This window comes from Fringilla coelebs (genome assembly GCF_963513975.1).
Source record: "Fringilla coelebs genome assembly, chromosome: 10".
NCBI classification, from domain to species: domain Eukaryota; kingdom Metazoa; phylum Chordata; class Aves; order Passeriformes; family Fringillidae; genus Fringilla; species Fringilla coelebs.
In genome coordinates this window covers 5,537,411-5,558,536 of record NC_140036.1, presented here as the reverse complement: position 1 = coordinate 5,558,536, position 21,126 = coordinate 5,537,411, and positions in this window count along the sequence as shown.

The window sequence follows — 21,126 nt, the reverse complement described above, 5'->3', positions numbered from 1 at the left end:
GACTTAGGCCCCTGCTCCCTGCCCTTGTGTGGTTGGATTTTACCTTCCTCCACGTCGTGGCATTTTGGAAAGAGCTGCTTGTTTTACAGAGCAGCTGTGTTGTCTTAATGCAGCTGTAACGTGTGTTTGTCTCGGGGCACAGCAGGACTGGGAAGAGGTTTTATTAGATCATTCCCAAGTCCCAGTAATCTCTGAGTCTCTCAGATCCGTGCCTGTCAGCTGTGCTGCTCTCGCTCCGTGGGACGGGGTTGGAAGCTGAAGATGGGAAATCACTTGTGTGTGATCCTTTATCTGCTTCATCTGACAGCTCCTGCTGCCCTCCTGGCTGTTTGTAGCAGCCAGAGAGCACCTAATTCTTGTATCCCAGACCTTAAACCACAGCCCAGCGGCCTCCAAGGGATCCTCCCTGCTTGGGGTGCTGTTTGTGGGACTGCTGGTGGCTCTGGATCCCAAGGAGCGTTCCCACCCCACCACCGCCGGCTGCCAGCTTCGGGATCACGGTAAGGCTGCTGCTCCCTGCCCCCAGAGTGTGTTCTGTGTGTGTCCTGCTGCCAGGGCTGGGCTTTGCTGCCTGCTTTTCCTCTTCCCAGTTGGAGTCTCCTGGGTGCCCTGTGTTTGGGTGTGCACTCTCTGACTGGGGTGAATTCCCTCGGTGCTGGGAAATGTTTCATCTCACTGCTGCACTCCCCTGCCTTGCACCTCGTCCTGGGATGGGCACATTGCTGGGTCAGAGATGTCTCGTTGCTCTCAGAATGGTTTCCTTCTCCTGCAGTGCATTCCCAGTGTATATTGCTGCTGTCACATATTGCTGTACTGCTCTCCTCTCACCCAGGGCTGGCTGCAGTGTGCTTGAGAGATGTCCCACTCCTTAAACACCATTTGAGGTTTTCTCTGGCAGAGATAATGTGAGGATCATGCAGGTCACTCCCTCTTTTAATTCCTTGTGTGCATCAGCTGTAAATTCACCTCCTACAGCTTTTGCACCATGGCTCCATGAATGAACTTTTATTTTTAGGCTTGTGTAGCATCTCCTGTGCTGACTGTACCCCTTGTGTTTCAGTCTGTGCTTTCCCTTGGCACACAGCTTAGAACTCCCATTGTCCTCATGCTGTTGTGACTGGTGGAGCCCTTTTAATTTGTCTGTATTTTGCTGCATCTTTGTTTCCTTCCTCTCAGAGCATCGGGGAGGTCTTTGTTGTCCAGCACGATCACGGCTGCTATGTGTCACCATGCCTCTGCCTGCTTGTTTGGGAGCTGCTGGTTTCCTAAAACTCAGCCTGGAAAGGGATGCAAATCACATCCTTGGGCTTCTCTGATCCATGTTCTCAGAAAATGTGCATTACTGTGTTGTCCCAGCAGCTTCTTGTCCTTTTGTTTGGCTGCTTTTAACAATTCTTACAGACTTTAGGGGAATACACAGGGGTTTTCTCATTCCTCAGTTCTCTCATACAATTCTCTATTCAGGGAATTTCCTGCTGCTTTTCACTTAATTGTGGTTTTTTCTGTTGTTCCCAAAGGCCACCCAGGGAGTTGGACATCATGGAGCTGGACACACACCAGGGTAGGTAATGGATGTGACCCCCAAAATTGGAAAAGCCACCATGAAAAGTATGACTCAACCTGAAGGCTCTGGACTAGAGGGGGGGAGACTTTCCCAATCAGGGGCAAACCAGGCAAGCTGTATTTTCTGATTCACCCCAGAGAGCTGCTCCTGGCCTGGCTTGGAGCAGTGTCCTGCATTTTTGTTTCTCCCTCGGTGCCAGCTCGTGTCTTTGCTCTCCCATAGGATCCTCGAGTGCCTTCCCTGAGCTGCTGCCTGAGCCAGCTTTGCTCAGCTCAGACTTCAGCAGATCCTGCATCTTGGTGGTATTTCCTGGGGCTCTGGCATCTTTTGTGCCTGGAACAGGCAAAGCAAAGGCTCCCTCTGTGCAGCTTTGCTCCCTGTGGTGCCTCATTGTGCTGCTTAGCAGCGGGAAGGAGAATTTTGCCTCAGGTCTGCAGGGACAGAGAGGGGCACCTTTAGTATTTGATGTTCCTGTGGGTCAGAAATATCTTTGTAGAGGGTGTCAGGGGGTTTTTCTCAGCTTGCTGCTGGTGTGCTGTGCTGTGCTGCTCTTGGAACACGGCTCAGGCTTCCCCAGCAGCGTTTGTGGTGCTTTTTTCTCTCCCTTATCCAGCCCCTCGGGTAATTGCCCAGTTTCCCCACAGCGAGCTAAAGAGCCTCTTATTGCTGAGCACAGCCCCTTTCATTGCTGCTGCTCAGGGCCAGGCTCTGGGATCCAGCCCTTCCCCTGCCTCCCCCTGTTTCTTTGGGTTTCTTTCTTGCCACGTTCACACCTTTCCACTTTCATGTACCTGCAGGAGCCGACTTGTGTCTGACACCGAGTTCAGTCTCCAAACATAAAAGAAGAGAAAGTCAGGACAGAAAAGCATTGGAGCTTTCTTCTTCCTCCACACCTGCTGTTCCTGGTCGTCAGGCACTTCCAAGGAGGAGAGTTCTCCAAGTTCCCAGTCATTACCCTTTACATAAGCATAATATAGTGCTGCACTTCCTACAGGGAAGCTATCTATTGTAGCAATCTGTAAAACAAAAGCTGGATTGCTCCTTCTCCCATTGCTCCCAGAATCAAAAAGCTGCCTGCTGTTCCTCAAATGGGAAGGCTGAAAGCCTTCATCAGAGGGTAGTTCATTTTTACACGACATTTTTACACTCAAGCAAAACTGAAAGCAAGGCATAATTTGAAACAGCCACGCTTGCCGTTAGAGCAGAACCACACAAATAAAATGCCTGGGATGATGGAGTTGAATATGTTGCAGTCAGAAAAAATGACAGTTTGCAGGGAACAAGGAAAACTAGATGGATGAATGGGAATTAGTGAGGAGCAGACTTCCAAGGCAGACAAATCAAATGGAGAGCGTGGATCATTAGATTCAAAGGAAGCAGGTAAGGAGTGCACTAAATTGTACCTGAAACTACAAATGAAGGGCCCCAGGCTCCAGGGAGAGTGGATGGAACAGGGCTTGGGATATGGGAGTGGCTCCCAGGTGTGTCCTGGCCACTGGGCTTTGTGACCTCCCCCAGGTCACCCTGTGTCCTTGGCATCAGCTCCTGTGCTGTGGGGAGTGGCAGGCACTGGACATGAGGGATGCTTTGAAGGCCTGCAGATGTGCCCAGCTCCAGAGGAGACAGCTGAAGGCTTCCTGGATGGCCTGTCCTGGCACCTGTCACCTTCCAGGGCTATCACTGATATCCATTGCATGGAGCTGGTTCTTTGCCTTTTTTTTTTTTTTTTCCCCAGAACATGAAGGGATATACAAGGGGTGAAATGACTGAGTTGTTGAATTGCTAAAAATTAACTGTGCACAATTATACCCAAGGAAGTGGGGTGGAAGAAACACACTTCACATCCAGCAGCTCTTTGCAGATGTGAGAAAATGTGGCATGGTTTGGACCTGCCTGGAAACAGCTGAGCTGGGGGAATTTGTGTATTTCAAAAATAAAGCTCATATTTTTCTTGGACGAACTTTCAGGTCACTGTAACACAGAACTGAAGGTCACAGTCCTTAAGAAGATTATGAAATGCCCAGATGCTCAGTGTGATAGTCTAGACAAGGCAGCCGAGGGAGAGATGCTGAAGGAAGTTCTGGGATTGGTACAGGAAAGAAAAGCCCTCAGGATGGAAAACTCCACACAGAGCTTCCCTTGGTGCTTCTGCCTGGACACTCCTGCAGAGACTGATCCAGCTGAATCCTGCTCAAGGATAAAACTCATGGTTACTGGGGAACCACTCCCACTGGAATCCCATCTGGCTGATTCCCCCATTTCAGCTGAGGTGGAAATGTCACTGGATCTCACAGAGACATATGAATGGAATGATGAGGAAAGTTCTCCAGTAGGAGCTGAAAAGCACCACCCTTGCTGGGAGTATAAGCCAACAGATGCTTTACAAAAGCAAAATTGATCTGATCATTCCTGTAAGACCATAAAATCATGGAATGGTTTGGGTTGGAAGGAACCTTAAACCTCATCCCACCCCCTGCCATGGGCAGGGACACCTCCCATGATCCCAGGTTGCTCCAAGCCCTGTCCAACCCAGCCTTGGACACTTCCATGGATGGTGCAGCCACAGCTGCTCTGGACAAGCTGTGCCAGGGCCATTTTATAAACCTGATATTGGTGCTGTGTAACTGAGGGAAAGGCATCCCCTGATGTCCCAGGTTATCCATCATTATCCCAGGTTTAGCCACTGGAACCTGTTACTGAGCAGCACTGATCTGAACATGGCAGTTGTGAGGATTCTTCTCTCCTTAATTCCTTAATTAACAATCTCTTTATTTTATCCAAGGCTTTATTGTTGAAGATGTTCAGCATGTCCAGGGATTTCCCATTCCCTTGGCAGCTTCCCAGATTTCACCCTGCCATCAATCCCATCCCAATTTGCTCGCCATGGAAGGTGCTCCCCTGCTGGTTTAGTTGGCCAGCCTGGGATGTGGCTCCTTCCAGCAGCTCTTAAGAAAACCCTTGCACATCCTTTCCTTCATTTTATCCCCTTTTTCCTTTTGGCTTTGGTTATTTGCAGCAGGCTCTGGCAGCTGTAAATGTTAGTTAAAGCCTTATTGATGCCCGGTGTTTTCCAGCCGCCTGGTGCAGCAGTTTATTTGGGTCTCCGGTGATGTTTGGAGATGCATTTCCTCTCATCTCTCCCAGCTATATTTTACTGTTTGCTCATTTGCTTGATGACAGTTTGCTGCTGGGTTTTGGAAGAGCTTTGCAGTGCATTATCTTGTGAGTTAATCCTGACCTGCTTCCTTGGCTCCAGCAGCTGCCCTGGCACATCCTGAGCCGGACGCTGCCGCTGTCAGGAATTTTCTGCCAGGTTTTTGCTGTCAATATTTTTGGCCATTGCTCTGTGTCGTTCATGTCTGGATTAAGCTCCCCTGTGATATCCTGAGGGCAAGATGGGATGTGTCACTGCACAAGGGATCAGCCTTGGTGCTGTTGGGGAGGTTCCTGAGGGTTGGAGAAGGTCCAGCCCACGGGGTCTAGCCGGGATGGTTCTTGCTACGAATCCACATTCCGTGATTCTTGAGCTGTCCTAGGAGACTGCTTCACCTTTTTCAGGATGATTTAAGAGGATGTGCTGTTCAGGATTCCCACTCAGGTGTTGTTTATTAGTTTTGTATTGTCTTCCAGGCTGCTTTCTTCGGGGTAGTGTTGATTCCTGGGGGACAAAGGAAACAAAGGCAGGAGAACGCCCGCAGGAGGGATAAAACAGGAGTCTGACTGATATCTTCTCTCTCTCTCTCCATGGTGTTTTTTCACAGATCAAAAATCAATTAAGGGCGAATTTCACTGGGAACTCTTTAAACAATGTGATATTTCATTAGAGATTATTGCAGGCTCTTTAACATTTGCAGTCCAGGTGTGAATTACAAAATTAGCCGGATTCCTTTAACGATTTCCTCCGAGGTAACATTCCTCTGAGCACCCTGTGCCTGGAGCAAGCTGTGCAGCTGCTGCTGGAGAAGGGGTGTTTATTGCCTCCCCCCACATCCTGATGGAGACACAAGGCTGGAGGAATGGTTTTGATTGTGACAGCAGCCTGGCTGGGCACAGGGCTGGGGCCTGGAAGATGAGAGCTGAAAGAAATAAGAGTGGAGTGTTGTAGGAGAGGTAGAGAGGGGCTTTGAGATGAGCAGATTTGGGTTTTTTCCCCAATCCCTTCTTGAGCTGTTACCAGTACAAGCCTGTGCCTTTGTGAGACTTCCCTATGGCATTCCAGCTCCTTCCCTTGTTCCTGGATCTGTCCCTGCTGCTATCTGAACCCCACAACACCCAGACAGAATCACTCTGGAGGTGCCAGTGAGCCTTCACTGCCATCTGCATTCCTTGGGACACATCACTCCTTCCAAACCCTTCCCCTCCTGAAGGCACGAAGAGCTGAGCAGTGTGAGTCCTCTGCTCCAGTGCAACTCCCTCTCCATCATTAATCCTGCCTGGAACTTGCCCTTTTCAGTGTCCATTCCCTCCCTCGTCCATCTTGCCTTATTCACAGCCCAGTTATTGATCCTTATTTGGGGCTCATCTGTCTTAGTGAGCTCGGGGAGCCACCCCTGGGAGGGAGAGGAGCACCTTGCATTGTTTTCAGGGTGCTGCAGTTGGGTGTGAGGGAAATAGGTGAGTTTTGGGATGCCCCACTGCATCCAGGTTTGATCCAGGGGTTGCATTTCCCGAGCGCTGACTGCTCTCCCCACCTGAGGACCTGCTTTTCTTGGAGATGCTGCTTTTCCCTGTAAATTTTCCTTTCCTCTTCTCCTAAAACCATCAGAGCTGTAACAGCCCCATTACAGCGGCTCAGCCTCTCCTCCCTCTCCCTTGGAGTCAGTAGGACCAGGTAGAACCACGTACATCTGTGTTTGTCCCACTCTGCCCCCCTTTTCTCATTTCTTGTCCCCTCCCCTCAGTTCTGCCTGCATCCTTCCCTCTCTGCACAGCTCTGCCCTGCCCCAGGACACGATGGAAGGTTCCTTTGCTCACTGCAGTGAGGAAAGGCAGCTGATAAAACCCCACCCTCTGCACTGACCAGCATTGCTTTCCTGGAGAACAGGAGGAAGAGGCAAACAGTTCTGATACTTTCCTTGAATACTCTCTTGGGCCCTAATTATTTTCAGCTTAGGATATTTTCTGTGTCAGGGAAGACTCATCTGTCTAATAATCCTTGCTGGATTTCACTTCCAAGTACTTGCCCAGCCCTGCCTTGAGCCACACGTAAACTTTCCAACCCCCTTTGCTCATAACCATCTTCCCTGATTTGCTGTGGATCTCTTTGATTGCTTCCCTCTGTTGCTCCTTGCTCTGGGGCTGGACCAGGTGTTTCAGGAGCAATGGTGTACCTGAAGGGAGGTTGTGGCAAGGTGAGGTTGTGACAGTGACAGGAAAAGAGGAGATGGCCTTGAGCTGTGCCAGGTTGGACACTGGGAGGAATTTCCACATGGCAAAGGTTGTTAAACATTGGCAGGAGCTGCCCAGGGAGGTTTGGAGTCCCCATCCCTGGAGGTGTCCAAGGAACCCCTGGATGCTGCACTCAGAGCTCTGGGCTGGTGATGAAGTGGGGATCCGTCACAGCTTGGCCTTGGTGGTCTTGGAGGACTTTTCCAACCTCAGTGATTCTGGGATTTTGTGATGCTCCCCCACTCCTCCAGTGACTCAAGATTTTTGAATCCCTTTCATCTACCTCATTTCTAGGCTGCAGCATCCCAACCCGTTGGGTTGCTCTTCATGAAAAGCCATTACAGACCTTATAAAGTTCTTGCTGTCCTTCCAGGAACCTTTCCTTCTGAATTCCTCCTGCTTTGCACTGCTGGAGCCATGCAGGGACACATCCACATAGCTCACCTGCAGAGTTTTGGGGTACTTTGTGTTGCTTGAAGGAGCTGCGTGTTTTGAAGGAGCTGGCCCTTCCTTGTGAGGGTTTTTATCACATGAACCTTTTTAGCCAAATACCATTTATTATGAATCCTGAAAGAGCACTCTCTGCAGCTTCCAATTACAATCCTGGCTGCATCTTATTTGAATGGTGGGTACTATTTAGGGTGCATTTGAAAATGCATTTTGGGAGGCATCTTTCAGTTCATTTGTAGTGGCTAACATTATCCCTAATGCTGGAGGAAATTAAAAATGCTTCCTGCTTAGAAGCAATGAGTAGAAATTAAAATGTGCTGCGTGCTGGTCCATGGCAACACCACTGAAATGTGTGGGTGTGGTGCCAGGTGCTGCTCTGTGAGTTCAGCTGTGCCCAGGATGACCTGGAGTGTCTTTGGTGGCCTTTGGGGTGGGAGAGCTGAGTGACCAAGCTGGGTCTGCTCTGGGGAATCTGCTGAAGCTGCTCAGTACACCCAATGTTTACAGAGATAATTTAGCTCAGATGGGCTGGTGGGGTCACAGCTGTGTGCCCAGACCTGGGCCCCCGAGGGCAAGGGAGGCACTGAGGGGCAGGAGCATATCCAGGGCAGGGAACAGAGCTGGGGAAGGGAATGGAGCAGCAGGAGAGGCTGAGGGAGCTGGAAAGGGGCTCAGCCTGGAGAAAAGGAGGCTCAGGGGGGACCTTGTGGCTCTGCACAACTCCTGACAGGAGGGGACAGCTGGGGGGGGTCAGGCTCTGCTCCCAGGGAACAGGGACAGGACAAGGGGAAATGGCCTCAAGCTGTGCCAGGAAAGGCTCAGGTTTGACATCAGGAGGAATTTCTCCATGGAGAAGGTACCAAGGCATTGGAAGGGGCTGCCCAGGGAGGTTTGGAGTCCCCATCCCTGCAGGTGTCCAAGGAATGTCTGGATGTTGCACTCAGAGCTCAGGGCTGGTGACAAGGTGGGGATGGGGCACAGGTTGGACTTGATGGTCTTGGAGGGCTTTTCCAATGTTAATAATTCCATGATGTCCCATTTATTCTCTTCACCTCTTGGAAGTCCAGCAAAGTGCAAGGGGTAAAGGCTCAGGAGGATTTGGTTCTGGGAGCTGTGGTTTCATGACTTGGAAGTCTCTGGTTAACCATGTCACGAGCACTGGCTCCAGATCAGCTGCTGGAATGCTGTTCCACCTCTGCTGAATTATCCAGGTCTCATGGAACAGTTTATATTGGCTGAGGAAAAGGAGTCAGCCCAACACAAAACCTGTCCTGACGTGGTCTGAACTGATTTGGGCCAGCAGTGAGAGCCTGAACTGGGCCAGTACCTTGTGTCCTCTACAAGGGGCACTGGGACAGGATTGACAATTCCATCCTTGATGCCTGAGGGTGCTTCCTGTGCCTGTGTTTGCATTTTCACCTTCCTGACGGGAACGTGCACAAGTAGATAAAAACCTGCTCTAGTGGATTCCAGCATTAAGTCAAGAGACTATTGGATTTTTTCAAGGGCTCACACAACTCTCCTAAAAAGCAGGTTGTTATGTGTTAGTTTGGAGCCCTTTTGTTCAGCCTCAGGTGTTTTCATTCCTTCAAGGTATTTGCTGAAAGAACAAGAAGAAAATGACTCAAGGTGGCATCATGCAAAAAATTCTGTGTTCAGCACAAGAGTGCTACATTTTGGCTTTTCCTCCAGCAGGAGTGGGATACCTTGCCCCTCTTTTGAGTCAAGTGTCAGATTAGAGGAGTAGAAAGAGGAAGAATAACCCCACTGAATCAAAATTGCTCTGAAAAAAACCACTGCAGTGCACAACTGTCCTTCTCTGTGTGAGGGAGAGGTGGGAAGAGAAGGTGCCATGTGTGACATGTGTTGGTTGTGTTCTTTGATGCTCTTGTGGCATCAGTGAGGATGAAGAGACACAGAAACATCAGCAAAACTTTAAACAATTCCTCTAATTGAATACAGTCAATGAAATTAATCCATTTCAGTTGTACCTGTTTATGCAGAAAAAGTATTTTTTTCTCCTTTTTTTCCCCCTTTTCTTTTCTTTTTTTTTTTTTTTTTTTTTGGTTTTGATTTTTTGTTTTTAGGTGCATATTTTTTAGGGGTCTAGTAAAGGATTTTAATGAATCTCTGGGAAATATTCCTATCCTGAAAGCTGCTTGGCTGGGAAACTCCACAAACCCTTACATTTATTTGAAATCTCTGTTCTGGAGCATTGCCTTGGTACGGATGATGCATTTAAGCTGAGGGGAGGCAGAACAAGAAGAGCTGACCTCGTGTTTTGCACAATGGGTTTTGCAGGCAGAGATTTAATAAGGGGAATTCAATATTTTCTATTCAAGGTACTGTTATCCATATGCCACTTTTCAAAACCTGCATCTCCCTGCAAACATCTCCCTGTGCTTGTAGCCTTGTCTTGAAGTCTGATTTTTGCCTGGAAAGGGAAGGCAGAGTTAAGGTTGTTTAACTCTGACTGCAGCATCTCATTTGTTGCCTCGACTTGTTCAGGGGGTTTTCAGCACCACCTCATTACTGATTCTTCTGCTTTTCCACATGTGCTGCTCTTCCAAGGGTCTCTTTTGGGCAGGGAAAGGCATTTCTGGTGCATTCATCTGGGCACTGAGGGGCTGGGAGAGCTGGGGGGGCTCAGCCTGGAGAAGAGAAGGCTCCAAGAGGAACTGAGAGATCATTACAGTGCCCAAAGGGGCTCCAGGAGAGCTGGAGAGGGACTTGGGACCAGGGGTGGAGCGACAGGATAAGGGGGAATGGCTTCCAGAGAGTAGATTTAGATGGGATATGGAGAAGGAATTGTTCCCTCGGAGGGAGGTGAGGTCCTTACACAGGGTGTGGCTGCCCCTGGATCCCTGGAAGTGTCCAAGGCCAGGTTGGGGCTTGGAGCAGCCTGGGACAGTGGAAGGTGTCCCTGGCCATGGCAGGGGCTGGAATGGGATGAGTGTGAAGGTCCTTCTAGCCCAAGCCATTCTGGGATTCTGTGTGTATGAGAACCAAAATTCTGCTCCTTTTCACCCCAAAGCCCATTCAAGCTCTCACAGGTGCAGCCATTTGTGGCTAAAGCAAGCTGAAATAGAGAGCTTGTGGATGTGATTGAAAACATTTCATCAGATACTGCACCATGCTAGTCCTGACCTCCAGAACTGGAGAGGGGCAGCCTTGGCCTGGTGCTGCCCACGATGGGCTGAGCAATGGGATGTGCAGCCAGCACCCAGGGTCTGGCATGGCCTGCTTAGTCCTCAGGGATGCCATTGGATCCTCTGTGCTTCCCTCCATTGTTTAAAGGTGGATAATCTCCCTGGTACAGTGGGTATTTGTTGTTGGACTTAGCCAAAGCTCCGGCAAAGCTCGGGGTGAAGGCAGGAGCAGCTGCTGAGTTCTTCCTCTGATGGATTCACTCAGCCCCCCCTGCTTTGTGCCCACTCACCTCTTTACTTCCCTCCCTCTCCCTTCACTGCCATTCCTTTGCTTGTCTTTATTCCCTTTCCCTGTCCCTGGCAGCTGCCATCCCAACTGAGGGAAGTTCCCCTGCCCAAGCACTGGGGACATTTGGTACGGGGTGGGAGAGATGCAGCCAACAAAATGCAGGTTATCTTTTATTCCAGGCTTTGATAGACTGTCAGCTAGAACTTTCTGCTCCTGCTTGCCTTCCTTCAGGTGAGGGGGACAAGTGAGGCTCTGGAGAGTACTCTTGGCCTGTCTGGCTGTTGTAGGGAGATCCTTGGAGCAATCCTGTAAAAGCTTGTGTGCATCCTGCCCTCTGAGCCCCTCTCTGTGCAGGGCCTGAGCAGCACAGGCAGCGAGGGAAGAGCAGCAGCAGGAGCCTTCTGGGGTGGGGAGCTGCACATTCACACTGATATTCACACCCACTGTTCTCAGCTCTGGTCATGTGAGCACATTAAATACCAGCACCGGCGCCTTTCTGAGAGGTTTCAGCACCTCAGGCTCTTGCAGGTGAGTAAAGCTCCCCTCCCTGCCTGGCTCTCCATGGGAGCAGCTCCCTGCAGCCAGCCCCACACTAATTGGGGCTGTCATCAAAAGGGGCTCAGGCAGGGCTGGGGCTGGAGCCCACAGCTGCCCCTTCCCCTCCTGCCTCTCCTTTTGCTTCTTTTCCTTTTGGAAGGAAATGCTTTGTTTTGAGGCTATGAATGCAATCCTGCTCCCCTGAGCAGGGCTCTGCTGCTGGAGGGGACAGTGTGACACTGGTGTTGGGAACAGGGGCTGAGGGGAGCGATCCTCAGCATGCAGCACCTCCTCTCCAGAGCCGCCCTCCAGGAAAGGCTGGACAGCTGGTGCAGTTCCCAAATCCTCCAGCCTCTGCCTCAGCATCCCTTCACATCATCTTGGATTCCTCATTTGAAGGTGGTCTCTGGTGCTGTGCCCAAAAAAGGGTGGTTTGCTTTTGGTTGGCCACTGCTGTTGGTCCCCGGAGGCATCAGAGCTGTGCATTGATCATTTCTGTCATTTTGGGAAGTTTTTGGCCCTGGGCTGGGCTTTGCTGGTGCCCTGGGGTGGCCAGGGCTGGTTGTTCCTCTTTCAGACTCCCTTCTCAACAGAGACCAAATGGAAAGATGTCCTCAGAGCATCCCCAGTTTTGGTAGCAGTCCTGACATTCCCTGCTTCTCCTTATTCCAGGGCTGTAGTGATTGTTGAGAGGATGTGATTCTGTGTCCTGACACAGAGCAGCCCCATTCCAGACACCTCTGTCTTCCAGGTTTGTGTGGGACACAGGAAATATCCACTCCCTGATGGCCTTGAGGGGTTCAGCTGGATAAAAACTCACCACAGATTTCAGATTTTGGGCTCCAACTCTCATATCTCTACTGAGATACCCTCCAGACCTTTTAGCTACCAGAGTCATTGGATTTATCCAGATTTTTGGAATGTGCCACCCAGCCACATCAGTCAGCACTAGCTCAGCTCTCCAGATCACACAGCTCCAGCTCTGCCCAGAGAGAAGTTGCTCCCTGTCCCTAATGTCACCTGCCAGTTTGCTTCCCAGAGCTCCTGGGGACCAAGTGTGGCTTCCTGTGCATCCAGCCCAGCACAAAAGGTGTGGGGAGGAAGAGGAGGGAGGGATGACATGTGGAGGGATGGCTCTGAGCTGTGAGGAAGCCAATTCCTTCTTGCTCAGCTCCAAAGGTGTTTGGAAGCAGCTTTTGGCCGGGGGGCTCTGCTCCAGGGCAGGTGTTGAGTGAGCGCTTGTGCCAGGAAAATGGGATTTTCTTAGGGAGGACAGCAAGGGCAGATCCTGGCCTGGCTTTGCTGTCTCTCAGGAAAAGGGGAGGATTTCACTCAGCCTGGTGCTGACAGCAGTGTTACTAGCAGAGTGAGAGGGGGTGAGGGGAGCCTGAGCTTATTCTGGGCACTTAACCCCTCACTGCATCAAATTTACTGAGGGCTGGGGCAAACTGGGACCACCTCCCCATTGGAAACCACCTCCCAATCCCACAGGGGATACACAGAAAGGCTTTTCCCAGCCCAGGGCTCTTCCTTCCAGCCAGCAAAATTCATGGCTGGGGGGTTCAGGGAGCCAAATGCCACCAATGGGCTGCATAAAGGGCTGCCTGATTTTATGGCCAATAATAACATTTGTAGTTATACAAGCCATGCTAAGATAGGGCTAATCAATTCTCATGCTGCAGGTCAGCAGCTGATTGCTGCAGGGGTCAGCAAGGAATTATTTCCTTGCCATTTACAGCTTTATTTAATTGGCCAGATGCATTAAGGACCTTTTAATTATCTTTTTTCTCCTCTATCCTCTGAAGCATATGGAATTAAGCAGTTCCAGGGACAAGGCTCTGCATTGGTAGGGCACCACTGCCTTGTCTGGGAGGGCAAATCATGATCCCTTTTAAGGCTGGGATTTTGCTGGAAGTTATCAGGGTGGGTTTCTTTCCAGGAGGGGAATGAAAAAAACTCCATTTCAGCAGTGCTTCCTGGTAACTCAGAGGAAAATTCATTTGGCTTTTCAAAGCCAATCCTGTGAGCAGGATCTGCTCTGAGTTTGAGTCCAGAGCAGGATGGGAATTTTCCACTGCTGTGCTCGTTACACAGGCATAGCAATTTCTGTAATTGTTGATTTTAGCTTCACTTTCAAAACCACAACAAAACCACTGGGAAAAATCCAAATTGAAGAGCTTTGTTTTGAGTTGAGTCAAATTCTTTGCTTTAAATGAAACCTGCAGTTAGGAGCCAATGCAGCACTGGAGGGTTTCTGCCAGGGCTGGTTTTGGGGAAAAGCCTGGATGCTCTGTGCCCTGGCATGGTCTGTCTTCTTTGCAGGGATTTGTGCAGAGGCACCATTCCCTTTCATCAGGAAAGAGAACAGATTCCCTCCATTGCAGTGAAAAATGCCTCTTCCTCTTCAGAGAGGACCTGCAAAAGAATTTTTCATTTCAGCTGCTTTCCACTGAAAAGCTGCTTTTTTTCCAGGCAGGATTTTTAAAAATTAATTTTCTCATTGAATTAAAAAAAAAAAAAAAGGCATCAAACCTGGGCTGTTTAAAATATTCTCTTTAAATTAGAAGCTCCAGTTGCTGGAGCTTTCAGTTGCGCTGGTTTGGAGTGTCATAATTTTTGGAGAAGGAAGGAAGGAAGGAACGAACGAACTGACTCTCAAGGCAGTCCCACCTTGTTCAGGTCATTGCTTTTGTTGGCTGCAGTGAAGGAAACTCAGTTTATTCCTGCTCCTTCCAGTCCTGCCCTGAGAGCAAGGACTGGGGTCTGGTGGGCAGTCAGACCCTTCCTGCAAGCTGGAATAGGTGAGGAGCCTCCACCTGAGATCTGCAACGTGGAAAAATCCATTCCCAGGGATGGAGAGACGCGATCAACCCTGCACCAAGTCCACACCGAGGGCAAAACCCATATTTATTGCACTGTGTGTGTCTCTGCCAGGGCTTGACTTTGGCCAGGAAGGAGAGGGCTGCAGGCAGCTCGAGGGAGATGAGCTTGGCAGGCAGGAGAGCATTCCAAGGGCACGGTCCTGGCTGAAGGCAAGACCCCGCTGGGCTGCTCCGCTCGCAGGGAGACGTGTCCTTCTGTCCTGGCTGCTGTCCCCACCTGATGGCCCAGCACATCAGCACTCTTGGGCACTTGTCACTTCTTATCTCCAAGGGGGGAGGCTGTTCCTTCCCCCCGTGCTCGCAGCAGGGGTTGGATGTGAAGCAGAATTCCTGAATTCCTGGGGAGCGGTGACACTCGCAAGGTCGAGCTGTCACCCTGCGGCTGGCAGAGCTGCTGGGCTGTGTCTCCATCCACAGCAGTCACACTCTCCTTTTTACCTCTTCAGAGGCAGCAATACATTAATTGAAGATTATTAATGAGATTAATTGTAAAACTTCCATGAATCGCCGCCTTCTAGATCCCGGTCTATAATAATTTGCCTTCCATGGCCAATTAGATGGGGCCAGTTAAGGTTTTATCCTTTTTCAATAGCAAGAAATCATTATTTTCATTGCTCAAAAACACAGACTGGGCGGAGTTGGGCTCACCTGCTACAACCTGGACTCACAAAAAATGCCCCAGAAAAATGGGTAATGAATTCCTCCAGTTGTGCTTTGCTGAGCACAAGGGGCTTTAGGGCTGCATTCATTTGCTCTCTGGCCAAAATCTCCTGCAAAAAGCTTTGCTGAACCTGTGGGTGGGAGGGATCTTGGCTGGATTTCATTAGTACCCTCAACTCTGCCCTGATTTTGAATTGAATATTCAAGTTACAGCTGAGTTCAGTAGTGCTAGTTAAATGGAGGAGGGGAGAGAGAGAGATTCAAACTGTTCTCCCAACTGGGAAAAAATAGTCTGAAACTCTAAAAATGCAAGTCAGTTCTTCATTTTGATGCTACATTACTGTCTGTGTGGCTGGGAGAAGTAAGAGGACTGTAATTGCAGACAAAATCTCTATTTCCTCTAATTGTTCCTGTAACTTGATTTACTTTGGAAATACTTGGTGGATGCTTCCCTTATTTACTGTCTCTCCTCACTGCTATCGCTTTCCCTGCCTTGACTGATGAAGCACATTCATAATTTCTCTCCATTTGGTGTGGACTCAGGAGCAGTTTGTGCAGATAAGGAGCTTCTGGCAAAATGGTTCATATCAATCTCGAGCAGAATGAGTGATTTATGGGGGAGAGGCCGTGTGAAACCAAAGACACATCAGATGGATCTGGGATTTCAAGAGCATGAAGATCTGAGCATGGTGAAGTTCTTCTGTAGAAAGGAAAAGGAAGATGTTGGGAGGTGGTGGAAGCCAGTGTGAATGTTTCTTTTCTTGGTCTTCAGACCCTCAAGGCTCTGGTGAAATACCTCCAGGAGAATTTCCAAGTGGCTTAAGGGCTTCACTTGGCCATCCAGGCTTAACTAAAGAGGCACATGAGGTACAGCATTACCCCCAGCAGACTCACAGGCATGTGTTTGGTCCATATCTGTTGGGATGGCAGGGAATGCAGACTGATTTCCATGGCATCCTGAGAGGATGCTGCTGCCTGGCTCTCCTCAGCCTCCCTTTTCCTGCTGTGGGTTTCCTGTACACTTCAGGATCAAGATTGGATTGCTCCTCCCACCTCCTGCTTCTGGAGGCAGGCACAGAGCCTTGCTGCCTTTCCACTCAGGTGTGTTCCTTGCTCAGCTGGTTCTTCTCTTCTTTCCCACCTATTTTTTTAGGACTTCTGGTGGAGCTTGGACACCTGGGCTCAGCTACAGCTCAGAGCTTGTGTCCTCCCTGGCCCACGTGTGCTGAGGAGAAAAGGAGGCTGTAGCAGCTGCTCTAATTTCCTCAGGGTCTCCCTTCAGCTGCTGTCTCACAGCTCCAAGGGCTCCCACCTCAATCCAAACTAACCAGTTTTTGGCCACGACTCCAAATCCATTCCGGATCTTATTTCCCATGTGTTCTGTGCAATGTTTTGTCTCTGGACGATTTTTCCTTTTAATTTTGCAGTGAAAATTACCTAAGCTGGCTGAAAGAAGTGTCTCAGAGCTGACTTGTTGATTGCAAGCCAGAGCTGAGGGCTGCCTTATAGAGATGTTTTCTTTGGGAATAATCAGCCCGAAGCCTGTCTCGGAGGAGGGTCGCAGATGAGAGCTATCAACAGAGGGGTTTATGGAACACCAGGCTTGCACTTCAATTTCAATGCAGATAAAATCTTCCATGTGAAGAGGATCCCTCCCTTGTCACTTCTGCAGAGGGAGATTTTATTAACACCAATCGCGTGGAAACGAGGGGTGGCCGCGGTGCCCCCGTGGAGATAAAAAGACATTAATGCACTTAGGCTGTGACAGCTGAGAGCAGCTGGGTTTGGTTTATGTTCCTCTGGACCCCAGGGGGACTCCTGCACCAGCAGGGCGGGACTTTGGGCCGAGTTCAATGGCTGATCCCTCCAGCAGGAATACCAGGTGGAAAGGCTGGGAAGGAGCAGGAGCAGCCTGGGGTGCAGAGGGTGGGTGGCAAGGTCTCGAGTGGCCCCAGCTCTGTGGCAGTGTGGGTAAGGTCTAAGACCTCAGGATCACTGGAGGTGGGATGTTGAGTCTGAGGATTGTGGGAAAATCCTGCCTGGATGCTGTGGTGGCTGGGTGCTGGCATCCCAAAGCCTTGGGAGCACGTGTGGGGTTGTTCCTGCTGCTCACCCCCCAGGGCTCCACGTCATGGGATGTGTATCCTGGTTTTCTCTTGCCAACAGAGTAATTTTCACTGTCTCATGTTACTGCTGGCCCTGGAGCTGAGCTTTAGCCTGACCCACACAACGGATCCTTGATGTGGAGGACACATCTGCATCCCACTCCAGAGTCATGCACCCATTGTAGCTTCTCTTACAGGATCCCTGAGCAGGGGGAGGGCTGTGGCCCATTTCCAAGCCCCATGCCCTGGTCCTCCCCAGGGTGTGGTTTTGCTGAGGCTCCCCATTGCCAGCTCAACCCCAAACTCCCCTCATTCCATGGGGCAGCGTTTTAAAGCCCCACAGCACACCCTGCTCCTGCCTGGCACAGCCAACTTTGGGGATGGATGGATGGATGGATGGATGGATGGATGGATGGATGGATGGATGGATGGATGGATGGATGGATGGATGGATCTCCCAGCCCTGGGCAGGAAATGGAGAACACCCACTGACTGGCTGCCTGATGGATCAGCACATCTCCTTCAATCAAACAGGCTATTCTGACGAGCCTGCAGCCAGTTCCCTGCATTTTGGAGCTCCTGCTGATGGGGGTGAGAGCTGCTGCTGCTGGAAAAGCTTTCTCCTTCTTGGTCATCTAATTTGGAGCTTTCCAATAAATAGGCTGCTCGACATTTTTTGATATAAAGGTCAACATCGTCTGGTAGACTCGAGGACTTTAAGATAAGTGGAGGAAATGGCATGGGTAGGCTGATTTGATAATGATCCTAATCCTGTGTCTGAGCTCTGATAATGATGGTAACCCCATCAATGTATGCTCATGTCACTGCAAACGGGGCTCAGATCCTTTTTTGGCAGAGCTGATGCGTCTCAGCACAGAGTGGCTTTGCTGGAGGCTTTAACTTGTGCAAGGGCTGCCACACAGAATGCAGAAAAGGAAGCTTAAATTGTTTTTAGGAAAAAAATCAATCAGAGCAAGTGTTTTTGGCTAAATAAGATCTCTGTCTCCTGAGTCAGCTTTCCCAAAGCTGTTGGTGTTTGCTGATGAATTATTGTGGTCATGAGCACACAGCTGACACGCCAGCCAAAGTACAGCTATGGGTGGAGACTCATTTCAGAAAACACCTTTAAATTCCACAAATCCTTTTATTCAGGCCAGACCCAGTACAGGGACTGCCCTTTTTTTGGTGCTACTGAGGAAGCTCTGTGCTTTGGGAAAGGTGAGAAGTGGTTTAGCACAGGGATTCCCTCCATCCTTCCAGGCTGTGGGGAGCAGATATGGAAGCATCTTTCATGCTGTGTGTGTTGGAGATGTTTTCTGGCCATTGTGTGTTTTTAGAAGTGCTGAAGGCAGAGCAGAAGGAAGTTCTGCCTCTGTAGACCCTGGCAGGGCTATGTCAGTGAGCTGTTGCACAGCACCCAGGGATGATGTCCAGAGAGAAATACAGATCCACAGTGCACCTGGAATTCCTTGGAGGACTCTCACAGCAGAGCTCTGCAGCATCCAGGGATGTCTGGGGAGATCAGAGCTGCCAGGACCTGGTTTCCAGCATGCCCTTTTGCTTTTCTGTCTCTTCTGAATGCTACTTAAAGTTTTCCCAAGTTAGGGGTAAGTTAATTTCATGGTCCTCTTTTCCTGAAGGACCCCAATGCCTGGATTATGTTTTGCTCCCAGATTTCTGGTTTCTAATCTGATATATGGCACCAATTGTCAGGGAACCACAGACCCAAGGAACTTGCATTTCTCTTGTCTCCTTAAATGCCTGGTTGTTTTTTGACTGCAGAGCTCTCTGTGTGACATTCTCCCAACGAGGCTCTCCTGGGGCTGCTTTCCCCTCCATACAATTTGTCTCTGGGGGTTGTGATTGCCTCCCACGGTCCCACAGCCCTTTTCTCTTTGGCCTCTGATCTCTGGCAGGCCTGTGCTGAGAGCTGATTGCCATCTCTCCTCAGGTGGATCACTTACTGCTCTGTAACTGCCTCAAGCCAAGGGGCTGGAGATATTGGATTCCTTTGATAAGGTGCCAAAGTGACACACTGATATCTGAGCCAAAGCTCTCAGTAAACGCTTTTCCCATCTCCCACCATGGTAGACTCCCAAATCCCAGCAGAAGCAACTTCTTTCTATTGCTCAGCTGTTTGCTAGCAGGAATTATCTGCCCTAGCAGGAGACAGCTTGTGTTCTCTGTGTTTGTTAGGCTCCTGCTATCGCTCACTCCGGGTAGAGAGAGGCATAAAACTCCTTCCAGGTGACTTTTGCAGAAAAAAATCAATTGTTTATCAACACCCTGGCAATCAATGGATGCAGTGATAGGTGCAACTATCTCTATTGCAGCTGAGCCTTGATTGCTGAGGGGCCAGACCTGCTCCTAAATCCACCCAAAGCCTGGAGCCAGATCCTTGGAGAGTTTCCTGGTGCTGTGCTGAGCCCTTCCCCTCCCCAGGATGCTGGTGCTGATTTCTCCTGTGCTCGTTCTCTGGGGGCTGTGCTGCTGGAGAGAGCTCTGGAGCTGTCCATGCACACGTGGTCCCCCAGAGCCCCTCTCTGGGTGCTTCTGCACCAAAGTTTCCCTGGAGAGATGAGCCACAGCACAAAGTGCTCACCCCAGAAGAATTCATCGCTATTTTACGTGTCTGTCCACCTTCACTAAGCCCTTTGCTGGAGAACCCTGGATTATATTTTGTTCCCAGATTCTCTTGGCATCTGGCCTGGAGGAAGAGCTCTCACAGGGTCCAGGTGGTGCTGCTGTGACTGGTGGTGAACTTGCTTTCAGCTGCACTGGTGAAAAGGCCAGCTTGGAGCAGCCTGGTCTAGTGGAAGGTGTTCCTGCCTTTGGGAACTGGGTGATCTTTAAGGACCTTTCCAACCCAAGCCTTTCCATGATTTTGTGACGAGCATCTCCACACTTCCATCTCCTTCCTTCTGTGCTACCCCTGCCCTGCTGCTCCCTTTCCCTGGGACACCTACAGCCTTTCCCCCTTGCTTGGAGCTCTTACTGATGTCTCATTAAACAAAACAACTTAAAGATGTCCCTATCTGCAGAGCATTCCTGGGCTTTCCCAGAGCCAGAGTCCTTCCTGAGCCAGAGCTCCAGGAGTGTTTGGACCAGGCTCTCAGGGACAGGATGGGATTGCTGGGGTGTCACTGCAGGGCCAGGAGTTGAGGGCTGGATGATGTTTGTGGGTCCCTTACAGCTCAGGAGAATTGACTCTCTCATCCAGTTTTGAGGTGTCCGTGTGTCCAAGGAATCCCTTCACAAAGAAATATGGATAGGAGTGGAAGAGTTAACATCAGCACCTCCCAGACACACTGGAGAGTTACATCATGTTGCTGTGGAAACTAACTTTGTGAAAGCACAGTGATGTATGGGAAAGCTTTGGGTCAGCGGGTAATAAATTCTGTTTAAAAAGTGATTTTTTCCCCATCTGCTGATGTAAACATCATTAGGAGAAATGACGGCTGAGAGATGGATTTCTTTTTATATCAATTTTCAGACAAAGAAAATAATTTTTTTTTATAATAAAAAAGTTGCTGGAAATCAGAGAGTGCTATAAATAATGAAATAAAGAAAAAGCACCGGTGATGGAACAGAAATTTTCCCTGGTGATTGGTTTACAGCTCTCTGTGATTTAATGGGAACTTGCAGTTGCCTGTGGGAAGCTGCAGCAAAGCCCTGGATGGGCTCTGTAAAATGATACTTGGCAGATTGTACCACGAATCCCAAACTTGGAGGGCTGTGGGAGCACCCTTGTCCTGGAGGTCCCTCTCATCTGCATCTCCCTGCTGCCATTGAGGGCCGAGTTTCCAACCTGTCATTCGGATTCTCATGCAGGTGTGGGGTTTTGGGTTCATTTCTCACCCTCTGGGGTCCAGGAGGGTTTGAGGTGAGGCAGCACAAGTGTCTCAGTTTGCCCAAAGCAGTGTGACAGTCCCAGCCATGGCAAGGGTGCCACTGGGAATGCAGGCAAGGGTGTCACCGTGATGAATGGGGTAATTAATAAGCAATTAATGTTCTTCAGAGCATGGCTCCAGCTTTTCTCCCAGCCAGGCACTCAGCACTGATCTGATTTCTCTGGTGATCCGGGCCCAGAGCAGCTTGGAAT